The sequence below is a fragment of the Ornithodoros turicata genome, chromosome 7 (genome assembly GCF_037126465.1).
Source record: "Ornithodoros turicata isolate Travis chromosome 7, ASM3712646v1, whole genome shotgun sequence".
Classification (NCBI taxonomy): domain Eukaryota; kingdom Metazoa; phylum Arthropoda; class Arachnida; order Ixodida; family Argasidae; genus Ornithodoros; species Ornithodoros turicata.
The window spans coordinates 51,455,117-51,478,380 of record NC_088207.1 but is presented as its reverse complement, the minus strand read 5'-3'; the positions used below and the strand labels follow the sequence as shown (position 1 = coordinate 51,478,380).

Genomic DNA, 23,264 nt, shown 5'->3' with positions numbered 1-23,264 from the left:
TTCTGTCATGCGCGGTCAACGAAGACAGTTTTAAATCACGGAGGCGTCGGTGCATGATTCCATTGATGAACATAGAAGAGTTTGCTGATGCATTTACATGTCGGCGTGATGCGGTTATGAACCCTCTGCGAAGATGTATCTTCTGATTTCGAAATGCTGTGTTGAGCGTACAACTAATGCGAATATTGTAATTCCGTATTATACCGCTACGAACAACTGTGTACTGTCTCATCCTTTCTGCGTTTTAGCTGATTTCTTGTATTCAGTCGGCTGTATACGATGCCTACTAGTCGACATCTAGATCTCGGAATGGGTTTCATCGGTTTTTTAGTCAGTCATGCCGTTTTCCGTTTCTTTCCTCATTTGTTTCTCTAGCTGAGAACAGACTGCAAGAGTAGCTTGCCATCATAACGTCAGCGATCTCTTAGTGGGATATAGGGTACACTCTAAATAATTTTACACCTTAAAGGGTGTAAAAGAACATGTGCATGGCGCACACCTTTTAAGGCGTAACGGAACACCATCAAGAAATCAAGGGTGTAATTGTATGGAAGGGTGTAATGTAACCTGCAAACCATAGAAGAGGCAGCTGGAAATTATTACAGCTTCACTGCGAAAATATAGTGTTTTTAGTTTTTACAGAAGGCACATGCTTGGTACTTTGGAGTGTCATTGTGGCTATCTTGGCATCACTCTTCGATCACAGCCATGCAAAATATTCTTTAAAAAACCAAGAATATACTTTTCTCACACTGAACTTGTAATACTTTCCAGGTATACTACTCAGCTCTACTCTGTGTGAAGCAAAAATAGGACATTGCAGACACATGTTGCACAACACACACACATGTTATAGGTGATTGATGTGGGTATATGTGGGCATCATACATATCAGACACAATCACAGGAACTGAATAGTTATGCATTTATTAGGTTGACATTATGCCATGTCGCATACATATCCTACATTACGTAGGCATGAAGGTATTCAAACGTATCACTTAATACAGCTTTATCACATAGTAGTAATTTTATATTTTCCAGTCATCTAACCTTGAGGGGTTAGATGACAGTGTACCAAATGTTGAGTAACTGTGCATTTGGTCTTTATATCACAACTTGTATCACAAGCTTAAGTTCTGAGTACCACAAGCACTCCAACACTGCATAGGAAAAGGAATACATTTAACCTGTCCCACCTCCATATGCACCCTCTGCTGCACCTTCATCACACCCTCCTGACAATGTCTCATAAAAGGGTGTAATTCACCATAGTTACACCCTCGAAAATTTCAAAAGTCAAGGTTCTAGGGTGTAAAATAGGTGCAATACATGAGAATACACCAATTTTACACCTTTAAAGGTGTGAAAATATTTAGAGTGTAGGACTTGACTATATAATCGTTTGAGTTGAAGCCCAATTAAGTTTCTTTTCTGTGGTTCCAATCTCAACAATAAACTTTCGTCAGAGATCAGCGTGCAAGTGCACTGATCTACCGCAGACTCAGTGCAGAGTACTCCCTCTTCTTGGTCAGCTTCAGAAAACAAAACAGACGTCAACGAATTCGTCATCCGCGAATGCTTGTATTTGTGCTTCGTATTTCGCCACGCATGATTTATAAAGATTTCCTAGAAAGATATGTGTAGAAATTTTTTTTTTCTGCACTCCATAGCCGTTACACATGCATATACCCATGCATTGTCCAAACAGTCCACTGCAGTTTACACACGCATACGTACTTCTATCTTATTTCTCTGCACTTATGTAGCTAATAACATCTTCGTTCACTTTAATCTTGTCTGTCGAAATAGGGCAAAATACTGATGACGTCAACGCAAACCGACTTCGTTTTTTAAAAATTTTCTCAGCGTGTTCTTTCTTTCTTCTTTGTGCACGCTGAAGAAACACGATATAATTCCTTACAACCTGCGCTCATATTTATAGTAACCCGGCTTTCATTCCATTTCATTTTTATTTCCTTAAGGGCCTATTAAGGCAAGGAGGGGGCGGTGGTGGAATATGTTTATCGCCGTGCTGTGCATAACATGGCCCTTCTGCCGCTTATTTCACGTATGTTCGATGTGTAGCAACCATCGTATGAATGAGATCAGTCCTTTGGGTAGTAATCGACACCTTTTGACATGTGCTCTCAAAAGCAACTCTAGAACGCTGAGAGAACGGATGTTCAACATTTGCCGTTTGCGTCGATCCCTGTCGTATGAATGTGTGTATGAGTGTGCAAAAATGTAAGAGTGAAAGGAGGATGAGTGAGAGAGAGTGTCTGGTTTGTCCCTTCAGATGACGCACCCTGGAAGTCGCTGAGAAGGCATGTTAGCTTAGCTCAATTGGTAGAGCCCTGGACCGGTAACCCAGAAGATGTGGGTCCTAGTCCCACAGCTGGCTAACCTTTTCAGTGACTTTCATCTTTCATCATCTTTCGTCTAGGACGCTGTTGAGGCTGCGTGTGGGAAGAGCTATTTCGGGAGAAAGAAGAAAGGCTCAATTAAGAGGACGCACCTACTATAGAATTCAGTTTTCAGTCCATACTTTGGAATATGTAAGGGGACCCCTGTGGTTAAGCGCTGAATTACGAGCCACGCGTTTTCAATGGACAAATATGTTTTTGCGGCTAACCTTGAGCCACAACACGCTGTTCCAAGTATGCCGTTGCTTAGGAAATCGCGACGCTGCCCGAGAGGTGTGCGTGGGAGCACGTCGGGGCATCTTACCGATGTTTATGAAAAGGCATTGAGTGGTCTGGAACGCGAAGTGCTTCTCCGCAAAGAGCACCCTTTCAATAAAGGCGCTTTTACTTTATAACCGTTCAGTGTCCACGATCATATTAACAACATCTTTGTCGGCTAAATGGATGAATGTTGACGAAAGAACACGTTTCTTGAACGCTTGTTCTTTGAAGTTTTTGGAGCGTGAAAGACGTGGACGAATCCGTATGCATACTACTACCACTACTATACTCTGTGGGAGTTCTGCCCTTAACCCCACTGGAGTTCCAAGTCCTGGTTCGTGGTCAAGTCCTGTCCAAGACCACCGGCGCAGCCCCGGTGAGCAAGACCACACCGAGTTACAAAGAAGACGACATTTATTCTTACTTGCACTACCCCTGTTGCTCCGGTTCTCGCTCCAGCCCCGACTGCCGTTCGGGGTGTTGCCACTCATTTTTGTTTCTTTACAAGGGACAGGGTACAGACCCATTCCAACTGATAACAAGGAGCACCCCCACCAACTATAAAAAAAAGGGAGTAAATTGTGAGCAGGCCTAATCACAGCTCCTAGTCCCCCATATTCCAGTTGCTCCCCATTTTAGTTTCTGAAATTTACTTCCCAGCACAGCAAATAATCCCCCTAACATATAACGGATGTGGCAATGCAACATGTCCCCGAAAAAACTAAAATTACTCCTCCGTTTTTTTTCTTCTTCTTAGAATCTAGAGCAGGAACAGACGTGTTGCTGGTGCTGATATACAGGGGAAGGTTTCCACTCTTACATTCCGATAAAAAGCAATATAGCAGAATTGTCGTCTTGTGTGAGGCACGCGACACAGCAGTGAAAGGCACCAGTATATCGCGCTATCGATGAGCATCGGCCATGCGAATTTTCGAACACTGAACGCATATGCCAATTTAGTTAGTGTGCAGATAGTTTCTGAAACTCTGAGAGCGTTCAGAAATACCGAAAACCAATAATAAATAAGTAGACGGCATTGCTGTGGCGCACTTCTATATCATTTTGTCGCGTAGTTTTTGGAATCGTCCAGCCATTAGAAAAAAAACAAAAAAACAAAGCGAAGTCGTTCTTCGGAAAGACGTCATTGGAATATGATGGGGACTGACGGGTACTTTTAAAAGTTCCTTCGATGCAAGGTATTAGCGAACGTACATCATCGTCTGCGAGACGAAATCCTCTTAAAAAATATATTAAATGGAAGCAACGTCATTCGTGTGAGAGCTGAATTCACATTTAGAAGGATGCTGAATGAAAAAAAAAGAAAAAAGCTCCTCGTACATACGCTAGAGGTGTCACGCAGTATGCACATCTGGCGCTCTTTAAATGGCAGTCGCGCAAGTTTTTCAGTGGAAACGAGCGTTATTTATCTCCACCGCCAGTCGAGCAGAAGCATTTTACAGACATGAACGAACTACGTAACCACAAAGAACAATGCTGTCGCGGCAGCATGACATACGGTAACGTGTTACCATGCCATGAACGGCTCAGCCGAGTACATGCTTCGGGAGACATTTTGACGATGGTGCATTTCCGGAACGGATCTCATTCGTGTGGGTTTCTTTTATCACTACCTCTGTTCCTGGAATGGTGCTTGCCCGCAGTTTCTTTCTGTTACCCTCTTAATCGTTGCTTCCCGTCAGAACAGCAGCGCGTTACGAGTACCTACCTGTCCTTACAAGTCATAAAGGACATTCTTGTCATGGATTAATTGCCTGAAGAGACATTACATTAGCAGTTCTATTGATAACATCAAAACGTGCCTCTCAAATTCCATTTAATTTTTATTACCTTAAGGGCCTATTAAGGCAAGGCTAGCGTCCATTGCCGTGCTGTGAATAACGTTGGCGCTTCTGCCCCTCTTATTTCTAATCCTGAGGGCACATATATTACTCCTGTCGTCATGATTTTTCCATTCATTCATGCCCGATGTGTAGCAACGAAGATACGAAATAGCAAGACACGAAGTATCGTGTGAGTACGATCAGTTCTTTGGGCAGTAATCGACGCCTTTTGACATGTGCTCTCAAAAGCAACTCTAGAACGCTGTTGCGAGAAGAGCCATTTCAGGAGAAAGGAAAAAGCCGTAATTAAAAAACGCACCTAACTATATAGTATTCAGTTTTCAGGACGGGCTTTGGAAAATATAAGGGGACCTTTATGGTCACGCGCTGAATTACGAGCCACGCGGTTTTAATGAAGAAATTGTGTTTTTGCGGCTAACCTTGAGCCACCACACGCTGTTTCAAGCATGCCGTTGCTTAGGAAATCGCGACGCTGCCTGAGAGGTGTGCGTGGGAGCACGTCGGGGCCGATGTTTATGGAAAGGCATTGACTGCTCTGGAACGCGAAGTGCTTCTCATGAAAGAGCACCCTTTCAAAATAGGCGCTTTTACTTTATAACCGTTCGGTGTCCACGATCATATAAATAACCTGTTTGTCGCCTAAATGCGTGAATGTTGACGAAAGGTCACGTTTCTTGAACGCTTGTTCTGTGAAGTTTTTGGACCGTGGAACACGTGGACGAAATCCGTACACCTACACTCTGTCGAAGTTCTGCCCTTAACCCAACTGGAGTTCCTGGTTCCTGGTCATGCATGTCCTGCTCAAGACCACTGCCGCATCCCCGGTGAGCAAGACCACACCGAGTTACAAAGAAGACATCTATTTCTTGTTACTTTACAAGGGTACTCACCTTTTCCAACTGGTAACATGGAGCACCCCCACCAACTGTAAAAAAAGGGAGTAAATTGTGAGTGGGCCTAATCACAGCTCCTATAGTCCCCTATGTTGCAGTTACTCCCGATTTTAGTTCCTGAAACTTACTCCCCAGCGCAGCAAATACTCCCCCTAACATATCACGGTTGTAACAATGCAACATGTCCCCGAAAGGACTAAAATGACTTTTTTTTTTCTTAGTATCTATAGAGCTGAAACAGATGTGTTGCGCGTGCTGATATACAGGGGAAGGTTTCCACTATTACATTCGGGTAAGCAATATAGCAGAATTGTCGTCTTGTGTGAGGCACGCGACACAGCATAGTGGAAGGCACCAGTATATCGCGCTGTCGATGAGCATAGCCCATGTGAATTTTTAAAAACTGAACGTATAAAAACTGAACGTGAACACCTTATAGACAGCCACTATGTTTATTAGATGTCAATTTAGTTAGTGTGCAGACAGTTTCTGAAACGCTGAGAGCGTTCGGAAACACCGAAAACCAATAGATGGCATTGCTGTGGCGCACTTCTATATCATTTTGTCTCATTTTGTCGCGAAGTGTGTGGAATCGTACAGCCATTAAAGAGAGAGAGAAAAAAAAGACACACACACAAAAAAAAAAAAAAAAAGCGAAGTCGGAAAAAACTTCATTGAATTGTCAAGTCCTGCTTTCAAGAGTGAAAGATACCGCGTCGACACACCTCCCCACATTGCAAAGTAAAGAACCCTCCGCCTTTTCAACTTTGATTCCCTTCGCTGCACTCATTTGAGTGAAGCTTAGTGAAGAAGGTGATGGAGAAGGTTTGGCGTACTATCTAAAGGGCAACGCGTATTCATTCTACTAGGATGTGCGTTGGAGCTGGAATATGACGGGGACTGACGGGTACTTTTAAAAGTTCCTTCGATGTAAGGTATTAGCGAACGTACATCACCGTCTACGAGACGAAATCCTCTTGAAAAAGATATTGAATGGAAGAATGAACTTACATTTAGAAGGACGCTGAGTGAAAAAAAAATAAAAATAAAAATAATACTCCTCGCAGATACACTAGAGGTGTCACTAACTGCGCACACCTTGCGCTTTTTAAATGAAATGAATTTTTTTCAGTGAAAACGAGCGTTATTTATCTCCACCGCCAGTCGAGCAGAAGCATCTTACAGACATGAACGGACTATATAACCAAAGACAACAATGCTGTCGCGGTGGAGTGACATATGGTAACGTTGCCGAGTACGTACATGACTCGGGAGACATTTTGACGATGTTACATTTCCGGAACGAAGGTCATTCGTGTGTGTTTCTTTTATCACTACTTCTGTCCCTGGAATGGAGCTTGCCCGCAGTTTCTTTCTGTTACCCTCTTATTCGTTGCTTCCCGGAATCGATATCCACACATATTGTGGCCGTGACTGTAGTCGCCGCTGAATAAGCTCAATCTGGATCTTGTTTGGACAGCGATATTTGTTTTGGATCTGGCGCGTAATGGCAGCCAGCATTAGTGTTTTTTCATTCGCCTATCTTGTAACGTGTCACCATACTTAGGGAATGCAATAAACGACCCTCTGTTTACAAACATGTGACGTCACGAGAAGACCGGTTCGAGGTTATATTTTGCTGTGGTGGGCAAGAAGCGCGAAGAACGCGTCGGCTAGGATAGGCCGAAAAGGTCAGCATAGCCGGGGTTTTTCCTGGGTCTTCCTCAGATGCTTTCAGACATATGCCGGCACAGTTCCCTTAGAAGTCGACCCAGGACGCAAATTCCACATGGTGTCAGTAGTGACGTTGCCCACCTCTGTGAGGCTGGCAACGGCCAGCTCTTTCACTACCACCACAACCAGCATGCTTTGCGCGGCGGCGAAACGTGATCGATGACTGCTCAGGCAACGCCACCTGGATTCAAGAAGGCCTGCCTATCGCCTCCTCTCTCTCCTTCGGTACGTGGACATATTCGTCTGCTATTGCTGCGATTCCCCGTTCTGTGAATTCAAGAACTCGCAAGTGATTGCACCTAACTTTGAGCCTGCAGTCTTACACCTGTAGAAAAATAATGTGCATCACTCTTTTGAGAAAGATAATACGCTGCGCAAGTTCGTCTCTGCGCATGAGAGGAGGCAGTGAGAGGGAAGAGGGAGGGCGCCACCTTAGCCAATTGGGCTTCCCGAGTGGAGTAACTGGGAGAGGAGATATGCCCCGAACGCTCGGTTACTTGCAGAGCGTATAGGAGTGTTTTGCGCTTCACTTTAAAGTTTTCCTCATTTAGTACGCAGAGACGTTCGAGCACTACTCGCAGACGACGGCGGTTCGTCCCCGTGGCCTACTGAAAGCACGTTGGTGATTGGCTACGATCAGTGAAAACGCGATCCTGATTGGCTGGCTCTTAGTTGTTACGTCACGTGGACGAGTGAGCAGGCTTTCTCTCCAGGTGGTGTTGACTCAGGTCGTCTATAGGACGGGCAATAAGCAACGTGTGTTTATGGAAATGAGTGATTTGCATATAATGGGCTGCTCGTCCTGCTTTCTGTGGAGTGACTCCTGGATTTCTCCCGCAAGGTGGTTCCACTAAACAGAACAATTTGTAGCGTGGTGCCACGAGTCTCGAGCACGGCCTTGGTGGAAAAGATGTGCAACCTTCTTTCATCCTATCCCGACTAGAACCTATTGCTGGGCCTGAGATGCGTATGGTGCTGGTCCCATAAAGGAAATCCTCCTTACGCTGGTGATTCCGGAGCATACCATGTGGTGGTGCCACTAACGCGTGCTCGTCAGGCTGCGTTTTGCGGAACGCTGAAATTCTTTAACCACCAAAGTGACAATGGAAAATAATAAAACAATATAAGCGATTTCACAAAAAGTGGATGGCATTTCAAACACGTGTACCATATTTTTTGGCACAATGCCCAATGATGCCGCCAATTCTATTATGCAACCTGGTAAATGCCACAGTTGCATAAAATTATAGGAACACAAGTTTCCAAAGAATATGTATATTATTCCACTTTGTAGCATGATGTAACTGTTTGGCATACAAATAGAAAGACTACTTGTAATGCCCATAAGTATTTTTCAAAGGCCGCCGACACGACACACACACCGTAAAAAAAGGAGGAGGGGGCAAGAAAAAAAAAAATAACACTAAACAATCGTGGTGCCAGGCCGGAAGGGTGGTGACTCGAATTTATTTCCACCAACAGGTTTATGTTCGCCCTGCGGTTTTCGGCTTTATAGGTTTCGTTTAAATGTTTTCTTTCTTTTTGGTGTATCCCTTGTTAGCGCCGCGAAGCAACTGTGGCTACCAGCAGCTTATACAGACGTGAACCAGAAGAAGAGAGGACGACAGCAGGAAGGAGTGCACTCTAAAGACAGAGCTTCGCCTCGTAACGGCGCTCCTAGCCAAACATTCTCACGATCGACAACGTTCTCGCCCTTGCTTTGATGAAAACGCGGGGGGACTGCTGCATTATGCCCCCCCCCCCCCCCCCCGTGTTCAGCAAATCATGGGGTGGAACGATGTCAGTCGGGACGATGGTTGGCTATACACTCTTAGAAATGAACTTCACCACATAGCACGCTCCTAGCCAACCATCATCCCGAATGACAACGTTCTCGCGCCTGATTTGCTGAAAACGGGAGGAGGAGCCTATTTTGTGGCCATCATGCACGGCACAAAATAGGCTCCTCCTCCCGTTTTCAACAAATCAGGGGCGAGAACGTTGTCATTCGGGATGATGGTTGGCTAGGAGAGTGCTATGTGGTGAAGTTCATTTTTAAGAGTGTAGGAGCGTGCTATGTGGTGTGGTTCATTTTCAAAATGGCGACCCCTTTGATCGTGATGATTGATCGTTGCTACATCGTAATGATTATAGGGCTTCGCTACGCGTAATATAAACTCTTGTCTATCGAGTGAACCTGATCAATATGCATCAGTAGTATTTGTCGCGCACAATGGGTATTACACCGTTAAAACAGAACTTCACCACATAGCACGCTCCAGACCAACCATCATACCGAATGGTATCGAATTCTGTGTCATGGTTTGTTCAAAACAGGGGAGAGGTGCCTATCTGGGACGAGATAATCTGTCCCAGATAGGCGCCTCCCTCTCATTTTCAACAAATCAATGCACAGAATGATATCACTCGGAATGACGGTTGGCTAGGAGCGTGCTATGCGGTGAAGTTCTGTTTTAACAGTGTATAGGAACCCCTGTCAGCAATGTCTCGCACATTCTCAGGAAGGCGGCGGCGCTTCCTTCTTGCAACGACGTTATCTTATCTTCAGGATTGACTTCTCCAACATTTACACTTCTGCATCGTGAACATCAAGATTTTTTTTTTAAGTTCTAAACACTTACAGTGTCTATAAACCAGCTAGACTTATCGCTCTCCCACTGTCAAACTTTCTTGGCCCATGGTCACATCCAGCCCACCATGCAACGCTCTGCTAATGTTGCTGCTTTATTCTTCTGGCGGCTTCCTAATTCCTTCTCACGAGTTGGTTAATTATCATTATCTTCGTCCAGGAGTTATTTTAGTTCGTCTAACTATATGGTGTTGCCCGAATTTCGTTTGTTTTATACTTGTGTCACTTCCAGCCTGCTTTCATTAAAAATATGTGTTACAAGCTTTCACCTCGTAGCACATATGTTTTCGCAGTAAAGCAATCTATTTTTTTTTCTCTCTCTCTCTCTTTCTTTTTTGAGACCATGAGAAGTCTGTAAGAACGTTCATTTATTATACAACAAAAAAGCTGCTCCGATCATGTGTGAGCGAGCTCACCGCAGGAGAATGAATTACTTAATTAAAAATTAATTCGGTTCATTAGCGTTACTGTACGGATACTTTTCTGTGCCACGCATAACTGAGTGCAACTTTTCAGACACGAGAAAATATCAAGTACCAAGGTTTATTCCAGCGGCCGTCATAACTCCCGCGAACTTACTTCGCCCATTAAATCTGCACTCTATAAGAAAAAAAGTGTGTAAAAACGTGGTAACTTCTGTAGTTACCACTTAGGTGAACATAGCGTCTCATAAAGGGCGTAAAGGGGTGGTAAAAGCAATTATCAATCATCCAAATTGCTATACAAAAAGGCGTACGCCCCCCTATAGCTCACCGAATCGGTAACTCTATCATTCGTAGGTAGCAGTTAGAACTTTGAAACCTCTTAGGCACAACACATGCGACAACTATTACCTCCTAAAAGGTGTAACTGTTCCACCTTTTTTTCTGGGTGTGTGTGATTAGATATCCGATACACTTCTCAGACATCCTGCCTCCCACGCACGCGCATGGGCTAGCAGCGTGTTGTAGTATTATATACTTGGGCAATCACAGATATGTCCTTTACATACACTCTTAGAAATGAACATCACATAGCACGCTCCTGGCCAACCATCATCCCGAATGACAACGCTCTCGCCCCTGATTTGTTCAAAACGGGAGGAGGAGCCTATTTTACCATTATGCACGGCATAAAATAGGCTCCTTCTCCCGTTTTCAAGAAATCTAGGGCGAGAGCGTTGTCATTCGGGGTGATGGTTGGCTACACTCTTAAAAATGAACTTCACCGCATAGCAAGCTCCTAGCCAACCATCATCTTGAATGATATCGTTATCTGCCCTGATTTGTTGAAAACGGAAGGCGTACGCCTTTTCTGTGACAATTATGAACCGCATAAGTGTCACAGAAAAGGCGTATGCCTCCCGTTTTCAACAAATCAGGGCAGATAACGATATCATTCAAGACGATGGTTGGCTAGGAGCGTGCTATGCGGTGAAGTTCATTTTTAAGAGTGTAGGAGCGTGCTATGTGGTGATGTTCATTTTTAAGAGTGTACTCTTCATAAAGATGAGTAAGCAGAAAACGACCCAAGAAAGACCGCTTACAGTGCTGTTCTTGTGATCATAAATTATTCGTAAACGATGTTATGTTAATGCTGCAGCCGTTCCGACCTGTTCACTAATTGCTGCCGTTGTTGTTACTTTCTACATGACTGTCCGTTGTACAGTGCTGGACAAAAGTTTACAGGACATGCCCCGGCGCGTTCCTTCCTAGGAGTGACGTACGCGCTACCGGCGAACGGGACACGGGCTTGCCAACAGGTGATTGGGTTACCCGGGCACGTGTCTGTAAGTCCGTAGGTCCCATTCGCTGCTACCGTGTCACTCTGAGGAAGGAATGTTCCGTGCACATTTGTCCAGCACTGTACCTCGTAAACGTTTACGTTTTTGACATTCGATTTCAAATTCAGATTTTTTTTTCTTCAGTTATAAATACTTCATCAATCATAGTAGTATTTGTAACTTTTGATTAGAAAGGTCAGTCCTGCGAACCTTTGCGAATATGTCCAGAAAGTTAATTTGAAAGGAAGGAAACTTGCCGAAAATTCGAAGGTTCGTCGAACGGCGCGAACCATATGTTCGCGAAAAGTTCCTGATGACATCATTACCGCTTACCTCGCAGTATCTTTATACGTCACCTTGAGTAGAAAGGGGATGATTTTATTATATTCGCCAGCCGGAGTCCCAAACGATGACAGACCTGGGGAAGTCGTTGATGATCTCTTTCCCAATCGTCGTTCCCGGGTCCGGTTGATACTGGACTTCTTACCTGTCTTCACTGCACTGGAGCCGAGACCGACGCTCACGGGATGTACGAGGGATTTATTTACAACTTCTATTTACAGGAGTCGACTATGACGCATGACTGAGGAAAGCCGAGTAACTTGACTTTCCGACGACGCTGTCCATCTCAGACCTCTCATTTCAGCTTCTTGCCTTAAAAGGGTGACGTCACACGCCTCTTTTCGGGTGCTACAAACAGTGAATGATGACCTCATAAACATTCCTCATGTTTTCTGCCAACGTGTTCCCCAGTGGTCTAAGTAAGCTATATACAAGCGAACATTCGAGCCTCTTGTAAATCATAATTGCCCCCGCCAATGCACGGGCGCGTCGATAACCCGATGCGCAGGTGTGTCGAGGAAAGAGCTTCGGGTCGGGAACACCTGAGCCAGTTCCGAACGGAAGACCTTTCTCCTCGTGGACACTGTCTTCAATAGAATCGTGAGCTGACACGGCAACCTATCCTCCAAACACGTCATCTCCTATACTGTGTATCCACACGAGCGACATCCTCACAGAATATTCTAGCGGAAGAAAGAGCGAACACACTTCTAACTGGCTCGAAGTTCCGACCCGTGTTGTGTTGAGCGTTCACACGGTGCAGAATACCGTGAGTGGCGTACTGCGCATTTAGCAGACGACACCGTCAGCGTCTCTTCCTGTCGTCTGCTACGGAATATCTTGTGGCTGTGTTCCAAGGTTAGCAGTGTACGTGAAAAGACGACGTTGAGCGCTCGCGCTTACGTGACAGCAGAAAGCTATGACTTTTTTGCATCTTCCGCATCTCTGGGAATGTCGCTGGTGTGCATACACGGATAGTGCCGACGAATTACCACGCGGCAATCTCGGCGAATCCGTCCCGAATCGCACTCGGATTCATCGCATCCGATCCTCGATCGCCGATCTAGCCACAGCCCGGACAGCACACACACTGCTACCTAAAAGAAAAACGCGTTTCCCTTCTTTTTCTTTCTTTTTTCTGCACACGACGTCCGAGCAAACACTCCGAAAGATTTGTGTCCTAAAGCCCCCTTGTGCGTTCAGTGTGTGCCTTCGGTGCCGGTCGTCTTCTTAATGGAGCCCGTCATTCGCACCGCCGCACCGCACCTCGTCGTCGTCATCATTCTCGATAAACCCCACAAATCGGAGCCAGTGCTGCACGTTACTGTATCCGGTCGGAAGTCCAATCCGATTAGCCTTCCTCTGCACGGCCTGCGATACAGAAATCTGCCACATCGAAAATGGCTCCCCTGGCGGCCAGCGTGTCATAAAACGCACTGAAAACGTGTGGTGAAAACAGTCTTGGGAAGTAACTTAGTTGCAAGTAACTAGTTACCAAAAAATGTAACTATTGCTGTAACTACACTCTTAAAAATGATGGTGGTGGTGGTGGTGGTGGTGAAAGGGCTTGCCGTTGTCGGCCTCACGTAGGTGGGCAACGTCACGACTGACGCCCTGGGGGAATGTGCGTCCTGGGCCTTAAAAATGAACTTCGCCGCATAGCACGCTCCTTGCCAATCATCATCCAGAATGATATCGTTATCTGCACTGATTTGTTGAAAACGGGAGGCGTACGCCATTTTTGTTACACTTATGCTGTTCATAATTGTCACAAAAAAGGCGTACGCCTCCCGTTTTCATCAAATCAGGGCAGATAGACATATCATTCGAGATAATGGTTGGCTACGAGCGTGCTATGCGGTGAAGTTCATTTTTAAGAGTGTACACTGTTAAAACAGAACTTCACCACATAGCACGCTCATAGCCAACCATCATTACGAATGATATCATTCTATATATTGATTTGTTGAAAATGGGAGGAGGCGCCTATCTGGGACAGATTATCTTGTCCCAGATAGGCGCCTCCCCCCCTGTTTTGAACAAATCGGAACACAAAATGATATTATTCGGAATGATGGTTGGCTAGGAGCGTGCTATGTGGTGAAGTTCTGTTTTAACAGTGTAGTTACTGGTACGGGAAATGCAACTAGGTACTTTTCTGGATAACTATACACTCTTAAAAAATGAACTTCACCGCATAGCACGCTCCTAGCCAACCATCATCTCGAATGATATCGTTATCTGCCCTGATTTGTTGAAAACGGGAGGCGTACGCCTTTTTTGTGACACTTGTGCTGTTCATAACTGTCACAGAAAAGGCGTACGCCTCCCGTTTTCAACAAATCAGGGCAGATAACGATATCATTTGAGATGATGGTTGGCTAGGAGCGTGCTGTGCGGTGAAGTTCATTTTTAAGGGTGTAGTTACTGCTTTTCGAAATCGCAGATTTTCCATTTCGGAGCCACCTGGCATCACACTATACATTTGTCTTCACTTTTCCTTTTTCTCGTTTCAACCACCCTGTGACCGCCTCTGCGGTTATGCTGTAGTTCTTTATTCTCAAAACAATAAGTACCGCCATCTTTGAAGAATAAAAACGTGGCACAGCCTAGGCTGCCACTGAAAAGAAGCATGTGTCATAATTGAGTTTCTACACGCGAAAGAAACGACGAAGATCAGGGTGGGACAAAGAAGAACCGTACAGGCGAGGCCGAGGTATTCGAGAGGTGGAAAGAAGGCAGCCGCAGCACCCTGGCTGCCCCGAATGATTTCCCAATTTTGAGAATATTCGTGAAATAGAATACCGACATTCCCTCCAGCGCCCCAATTGAGCGGCTTTTCAGCGTTGGCCGGGATATTTTCGCAATTAAGAGAGGCCAGATAAAATGTGTAATAAAAGTAATTCTGCGATAAAAGTTCATACGTCATCTTCATCACTAAATTTTCTGAAAGTAACTGTAACTAGTAACTAACTTAACTAGTTACTTTTCAAAGTAACTCTTCCCAAGACTGGCCGTGAAAGAAGAAAATTTTAAAGATGATCTGTGTATTCACTATAGGGCTGTGCGAATAGTGATTTAAAATTTAGTTTGCCCATCGGAGGTCCGGCTGTGGTACATAGACTAACTTGTTGACCTATGTTGCCAAGTGAGAAGCAACCGCTATACTATCGGTAATCAGCACGTTTTCATGCAGCACTGCTGCTGACCATTTCTCTCTCTCTCTCTCTCTCTCTCTCTTTTTTTTTTTTTTTTTGTTATTGCAAGTATAGCTGATAATCCAAATGACAAGTGTTTGCGAAGCGTCTTTAATATCGCTGCGGAGCTCTTGCAGCGCAAGCAGATATACTGCGGAAAGAAATGAAAGGGCAAGTTAGAAACTTCCTCCACATAATAACCTCGACGCATGAATTATCTTTCAGGTGAAGCGCTTGAGGTGCTTCAGGGTTGCGTTCGCGATTTCTGAATTGTTTTGTAAGGGGAATACGACACGGCGCGTGTAAGGTGCGGAAACTGGTGACAGAAAGAAAAAAGAGAAGAGACGCAACTGGAACAGGAGAACAAGCAAAGGGACTGAAATGCCTTCGGGTCTGTTTTCACGAATAGGAAATGTTCATTGTGCTCTGAATTGACAAGAATGTATTTTTGGAAGCGGATATTGATTGTTCGAAGGCTTTCCGGAGTTTCTTTGTCGCTCTAAAATGAACGTTACAAATATTGTGTGCGGAAGGCAGCGTATATATATATATGTATTTATTTATCTACTGACAGTATTATACTGGCAACACAAGAGTGCCAATGATATATGGAATATATAATATATATGTCTCTCGGCTAATGCTCGGTGTCTTTGTAAGGGCGTGGTGAAATATGCTAAGTTTCAGGAAGCACATTCTGTTTGCGGAATTTTTTATATGCGGATTTTTCCTTCGTGCGCTTCCCGACGCGGCGCCGCCTTTAGGAAGCAATCAAGAAAGCCCGGTAAAAGTTATCGATTTAAAGGCCATAAGAATAAGCTTCGTAGACAAATAAAATGTATAAGAGGCATGCACATGAAAGGGAACCGAAATGATCGTTTCGTGTATATACACTGCCATAAAGATGGGGCCGATTTCGGTGACTGCAGACGCGGCTCAGAATGCAAAATGTGACATCGTGCCCGAGGCTGTCTGTAAAAATGTGAAATAACCTTCAGCACAACTTCGAATTTTATGGGATGTTCGTAACCTCTGTATAAAAGGTACGAAATATCTGGAAGAATAATTACAACACCTCCCAAGTGGTGTGCTACACGGTATCCTGCCTCCTCCCCATGCTGTGACGCCGACGTGCTGTGTCCGATATAAGGGATTCCATGCTCTTCCTGACATCTGTACACAACGCGGCGTTCCTTGCACAAGTGCTTTTCCGTAGGGGAAAAAGAAAATGAAAGCTCGACTTTGATCATAGAATCCAAACGTAGTGGATCGCTCGCAGCGATAACCCGCTCTTAGTGGGCGCCGTTCCCGCATTACCGCTAGTGGCTCAAGTACAGGGTGGGTGGAGATAAAGTAGACCCACATTTATGCACGTATGGCGTTCCCTGGTTACCGCACGAACTTCCTGTGGTGCGGGATGACGCATTGATCCGATGAAAGTGAAAAAAAAAAAAAAAATCGTAGTAACCAAACGACACGGAACAAAAAAGTTATCCATGCAAACATTGCTCTCCGCGCACTTTATCTGCAATGCACCCACCCTGTACCGTGTCCCGCTTTGTCCCGCTCCCCGGACGACACCGATAGGCAAATGGCCGTTCGGCAGCTTGTTGAACTGCGCCACCCTGGGATACGCGACATCATGCACCATCATCGTCCCCTTCTTCCCATGAAAAACCTTCCTCGAGGCATACAGACCATATGCTCCATGGGCTCCGCACTGGATCTGCGTTCACCTACTCCCAACTACTGTAGAAGTGTTTTTTTCCGCGTGGAAAATATTTTCGCGTTTTCGAGCAGAGCTGCTTTGAGGATTGATTCGCGAGAACTTAAATTCGCGACACAGGCTTCCGGGAGTGCTTTGCTCTTGCATATCGTGCCGCCGTCAATACTCGGGCATATTTCGGCACGTACTAAGACATCCGTTGTTCACGTGGATTGCGGCATTCTAGGTCTCTTCCTTTCTTCTCCTCACAGAGATGGGAGGAAAGGCCCTGTCAAATGGCCTTTAGGGACCCTGTAGGAGGCCATAGTACTGGCCGTGTGCAAGTTAGCCAGTTTATTTTAGCAGTTCTAATTAATTATCACTCGGGGCACTGACCAGTTCGGTTGAGATGTGGTACTATCATTCAAGCTGGTTTTGAGAATGCGGGGAAAGGCATGTAATGGCTTCGTGGTATAGTGGTATATTGCATGTATATTGCAAAGCGTTTATAGAAGTAACAAAAGCATGATGAATTTTCATTTCTTTTCATCTTGCCTGATGGGATAAAACAATCTTCTGCGCTTGCTTAAACTGCCTACGCTACATGGAGTAGAAAGGGTCAGGTAGTCACGGTATAGTGTCGCACGCCGAACGATTTTCGCCCTCATATGGCCAGAGAGCGATTTTGGAGGTGTGCGCGAAAAACGCGAAAAATAATTCCGCGCGAAAAAACCCACTTCTACAGTATTCAAGATCGGCTTTAGGGGTGACGCCTGCTGTGGCCACTGTCAACAGCGCGAAGCCTATCTTCCTCATTCCAGCTCGGCTACGCTAGCGGACATCCTTTGCCCCGGTTATTCTTCTGCCGAACGTTCCGCTAAAGCAAGGGGCCTTGTTCCTCTTTCTGCAGAACGCGGGTCTTGATGAACGACCCCTCTAACACTTTGCTGTCCACTTTTACGGATGAATGAGAACCAATGGGACAAATCCTATACAGAAAATCATATTGTATAATTTCATTAGACTCTGCGGAGCCCGAGGCATTTGCAGTACTGACCGCTTTGAGACACGTCTCCTCGTTGACGCCCAGCGCTTGGACGAACTTGACCGACAGTAGAGTGACTCTGGAGGCGCTGGCCACTTACTTGGCTGCAGTCATCACTGACACCTCCACCATGATCGATGCCCTGCACTCCGACCTTGTATCCCTGGCATACGGCGTGGTGTTCCAGTGGATTTCGAGCCATGTCGGACACTCTGGCAACGATCGTGCTGTGACTCTAGCTCGGCATGCCCACGACACTAAGTAGCCCACTGTCGTTTCCTTTACGCTCTCTATGTGGCAGCTGAAAACCCGCCGCGTTATGGTAAACTGCACACAGCTCTTTCAGTGCTGAAAGAGCTGTGTGCAGCTGCCGTGTAGCTTCTTGCTCAAGAAGCTACACGCATGCACCAATACTTTCCTGCGATCCATTGACCCGCTAATGACACATGCTGTGTATGGCCGCGTCCCGCGCACCCAGGAGAGATGTGCTTTATCGGCTGTGGCTGAATGTGGCACGAACTCCACTCATCCTGTTTAAAGCCAGGCCCGCACTATTGAGTTTCAAAACGTCCATCGTCAAGCCTCTCTGTGTGATGGATGCATGGATTTCCAACTCACGTCCGCACTTTTGCGACGATACTGTACGAGAAACGGCTTACAGAAGACGCGTGAAATGAAATAAAAGAATATATGAGCGCGCGGGCAGCACGGTTACCGGCATAGAAATCTACCTGGCTATGGTTGCTGGGGCAACGACGACAATTTCTTGCGTCGCTCCATCCAAAAATTGGAACTGGGGGAACTTATGAGCCTGTCGCTTGCTTAGCGTGCAGATGAGCCAGCTGCCTTCAATTCCTTTTCCCAGGTGTCACGTAGAAGCAGACGTGCAACACATCCCCCTAGGCAGTCTCCGGCGCCGTCTCGCTCATCTAGGATACCGAGGGCATTCCCTCCCGGTGCTATTTAGCCCTATTGAGCAAGCTGAAGCCACGTCTGCGTTGATACGACTCCTTCGGGAAGCTAAACCTTTGGCACCTTCTGATGCCTCCTATACGAGACTGCCTGCACAGATACCAGTGAAGGAGCTGTCCTTTTCTGTATTTCTCCATAATCTTCTTCCTTCCTTTTTGTTTGTTTATTTTTCCTTTAGCGCATCGAAAGCCTCCGTCATGGCTAACCTTTCCCTTCCGTTCTTTTTCTCTCTCCCCCTCAAACCCCGGTCCGTCGGTGCACGAGATTGCGATGCAATGAATCGCAATGGAGGTGGTAATGAAATAAATGTAATAAATTTTCCACGTGGACAATTTATTACCAGTTTAATCTCGCGCTCACTGAAAAGACTCACTGGCGGTATTCGTCGAGCTGGTGACCTTCATTCGTCAGTCGCCACTAGGGTGCCCGTATATTGAGAGGACAGCGGAAGTGCTCGTTTGAAACGAAGCCGCATTTTAACAAGCGGATTTAGGGGATTGTCGATACAGGAGCAGATTAATCGGGGGGGGGGGGATAACGTTGGGTAGACGAGCAGTCTGCCTGACTAGCTGGCGGCTGGCAGATTAATCGTCGCCTTGATTTCGTAACTCGTAGGCGGGGGCCGCGTGTCCCATGAAAACGTGTCGGAATGCATGGAGGCATGCGCGTGCCTGATACTAATATCTAGGACGTAAACGCGTTGGACAGAAATATTACACCTGCTCGAAGTATTTATTTTCATTTTCTTAGTCGTGCACCTGAAATATAAAAGTATGATATTAATCTTTCATGAGATTTCGGCCGACATGTAGTATCGATGTTTTAATTAAACGAAGACACGTTTCAGGTTGGGCATATGATATTCATAATCCGCATTTTCAGGTAATGGGCAGCTGATCCGACTTGTTTACCATACGGGTAAGAGACGCAATGCATTAATTTATATAAACGTGTTCACGTTTACGAGAGCACCGTTCCTCTACGAGGTCAGTTTGCATGCGCGAAAGAGCACGAAAATTTGATACCACAGTAAAATTTACGTATGCAAATGAGCCAAATATCATATGTGACTGATCTGCATAAGACATTCACACTTGTACACACCGGGTATTTTTTTAATACTCTGAACAATTTTATACGCGTATCTCACGAAATCCAATTACTGTGTATCCCATCAATTTCTGGGATGTGCGTATGTATAAGGTAATGCAATTTTACTGCGGTATCAATTTTTCGTTTTCTTTCGCTCGATACTTCTTTTTACCAGCCTTCGGAAAAGATTATGTAAACTACAACACGAGTTGAGTTGAGTTGAGTTTCAACACGGAAAAAGTAACTAACCCAATGTAACAAGTAAACCAACTAAAAAAGTGACTTCCTGAATTATCGAGCACTCAACTCCAAACTTTTATTCTAAATGCTGTGCTAAGTGGACGTGTATGCACGGTACATATGTTGCCGCTGAGCAACTAATGCTGTTCCACAAAGCTTCTCCCAGTAGGTTTGTTCCGCAATATTGCAAAAATGCCTTTACCCATGCTGAAACAACTGTTAAACTGCCGCCCCAGACACGGCAAGCTGTCGAGCTGCGTGTCTTTTTCCATGTGTCGGCCCTCAACATTAGTGTGTCAAAATAAGTTGCTATCTACACTTTCCCACATTTTTGTTATCAAAGAAAAGTTAGTTGTGGCCGTGATATAATAAACATATAAGTAATCTACTTCGACTGCTTTACTTTCATGTTTCAAATCCTTTCAGTTAGCCAAAAGGGTTTCGAAATAGTGGCGATGCCTACATTTCTTTCCAAATACCAGTTTCTTCAGAAATGCTGACAGTTATGTTATCCAGAGTCACCAATCACCAACAAAGTAACTGGAGTAATTAGTTGTTGTGAGCAGCTACTGAAGAAGATACCTAGTTATAGCTAGAAAGTACATTCTGAGAGTGGCAAAGAGAGAGGGAGAGAGAGAGAGAGAGTAATCGTTAGTTACAAAAGTAATTTTATCAGTAGCTATAGCTACTTGTAGCTTACTCACTTTCCCAGATTGCTTTTCAACGTTGCAGTGGATGACGCAATTAATCACAGAAAGACAAACAAAACACTATACCTTCACAACGCCCATTTGCATACTTCAATTGTTTCAACCGGTTTAGGGCCAACGGACCGCCGACATACTACCCCCCGCCATGCTGAGCAGAGTTGACCCAGCCAGCGCTCGCTTTCCGCATGCCAGCACATATCTCTCTCGTCAAGACGCCGCATTAGTTCATCGAATGCGCCTCGAGGTGGCCTTCACAGCTCAGTGGCGCTACCGCTTGAGACAAGTTAACTCTCCCCACTGCAGTCACTGCGGTGCTGTTGAAGATCTCGAGCACATTCTTCTCCGTTGCCCACACTACCACCCTTCCCGCTCCGTATACTCTCCGCCTCCCTCAACGAGCTAAACTCCCGTCCCCTCTCCCTCACAAAATTGCTTGGCCCCTGGACGCATCCAGCTCACCAGCGCTCTGCCCTCAATGCTCTCTTCGCCTTTTTTGACGCCACAAGACTTCGATCCTCATTGTAGCGGGACCCCTTCCTTCATTCCCCTGCTTGGTCCCTGGCCCAATCCAGCCCAGCAACGATCTGCGCTCAAAGCTCTTTTGGCATTTCTGGACACCATCGGACTTCGATCGTTATTGTGAAATAAAGTCGTTGTTGTTTTAGGGCTGTAAAAAAGTTAAAGCGTACAATTAAAAGAAAAAAAATAAAACGCTGCTCATTAGAAACCCTAGAGACGATAGCGAAATGTGATTTCAGCAGAGGCAAGGTCATTGATCTCAGGCGTTCACTGGGATTTTTTGTTACTTCACATTTCGTTCAGACGGAAAAAAGAAACATTCCATTCTGGTATTTTTGTGTATGTGTGTGCTCAATTGCAAGCCGCATTGCGCTGAATTATGGATGAAAGCTCGTTGCTGTGCACGCGCACAGCTAATGTTTTGTTTTTTGATTGGTTTTACCTCGATGACGTCGAATAACGTTTCTTTTGATGACACATTTTTCAGTATGGTGAGACAGGAGAAATGTCACAGATAGAAGTATAGTGCCTGTATAGTCGGGGATGCATTGAGCATTTCCATTTGCATTTGCATTGGAAGGGATGTGGTTGCTAATAAAAGTACATGTCTCTGGGAGCCATGTGCAGTAACGCATGCTAAAAGCACCGAAAAAGGAACGCAAACACAGAGGAGACAAACAAGATACAAAGCGACATCTGCGTTTGGGTCCCTTTTATAGCGCTCCCGTTATGAGTATGGAATACCAGCAAGCCCAAGGGAGTTCAGAATGGCGGACCATGACCGTATGGCTGACGCTGATACATGATCCCAAAGCTGTTTGCGCGCGAAGATTAGGAAATAAAGGATGAAAGAAGGACGAGGTAGATGAAAGACAAAGATGACAACAACAACAACAACAAAAAAGAGATGACTAACAAACGGTGAAACAATGATGAGGGATCACAGACAGATTTCTCCATGGGCCGAACTCGAACTGCTGTATTCAGAGCGCAGAACATTGTGACATGACATTCCGATGCCGGGAATCGAACCCGGGCCTCCTGGGTGAGAGCAAGGTATCCTAGCCACTAGACCACACCGGACAAAATAGCACAAGGATGGTTTTCAGTGCCTGTATACGCTTTCGCCTCTTTTGTGCGGTGGTTTGGAGGCCTAATGCTTCTTCGCCGCTGCACAGACCATCGCCGCTCCGAGTATATATCGAAATTTATCCAGCACCCTTACCTCGAGACTTTGTGTGTGACAGGGGTGCCTACGCATGTGAACTTGAGGGATGAATGTCGAACACGCGAGAATCGGTGGTGCGACCTCAGGGATCATGTAAATAGTAACAAATACACGGAGAACAACCTAAAAATGGAGCCCACATATTGCTTCTCCTTTTTTAATCTGCCGTTTGCGCAACACACATTCATTATTCATTCGCGAGCATTTCTTTATAAAGCGCGGTTTTTTTACAGAACGGAAGGACACAACCTCGCTGCGCGGGACCCGAGCTCGCCCGTTCAGCTTGTCGTCTTGGTAGTTGTCGTCTTCCCCTTTCTGTAACACGTTAGGCGAACACGCCACTGTCCCCTTCATTTGCGAAAGAAATGAAAGAGAGATGAGCTGCGACAGGGTTAGAAATGATGCAGTTCACTTTTTCAGGTGACCGTCTCAAACACTGACCAACTCCCGTGGCATAGTGTGTGGTTAAGACGATCGCTTTCCACCCCGAGACTGGGAGATGACACGGGTTCGAATCCTGTCACCGGCTGTGCTGTCTGAGGTTTTCCCTGGGTTTTCCAAAGACTTTCCAGACGAATGTCGGCACAGTTCCCCCTGAAGTCGGCCCAGGACGCATAATAACCCCC

At 45.5% G+C, this 23,264-nt stretch overlaps 1 protein-coding gene and 1 non-coding gene across 2 annotated transcripts in view; both read right to left on the bottom strand.

The window, feature by feature from the left end:
• LOC135401482 (uncharacterized) overlaps positions 1 to 23,264 on the bottom strand; it is a 213,821-nt gene that overhangs the window by 44,812 nt on the left and 145,745 nt on the right. The gene's annotated exons all lie outside the window — the stretch shown is intronic.
• Positions 22,422 to 22,493, bottom strand: Trnae-cuc (transfer RNA glutamic acid (anticodon CUC)). Its single transcript has one exon. It is a non-coding gene; the product is annotated as a tRNA-Glu (tRNA).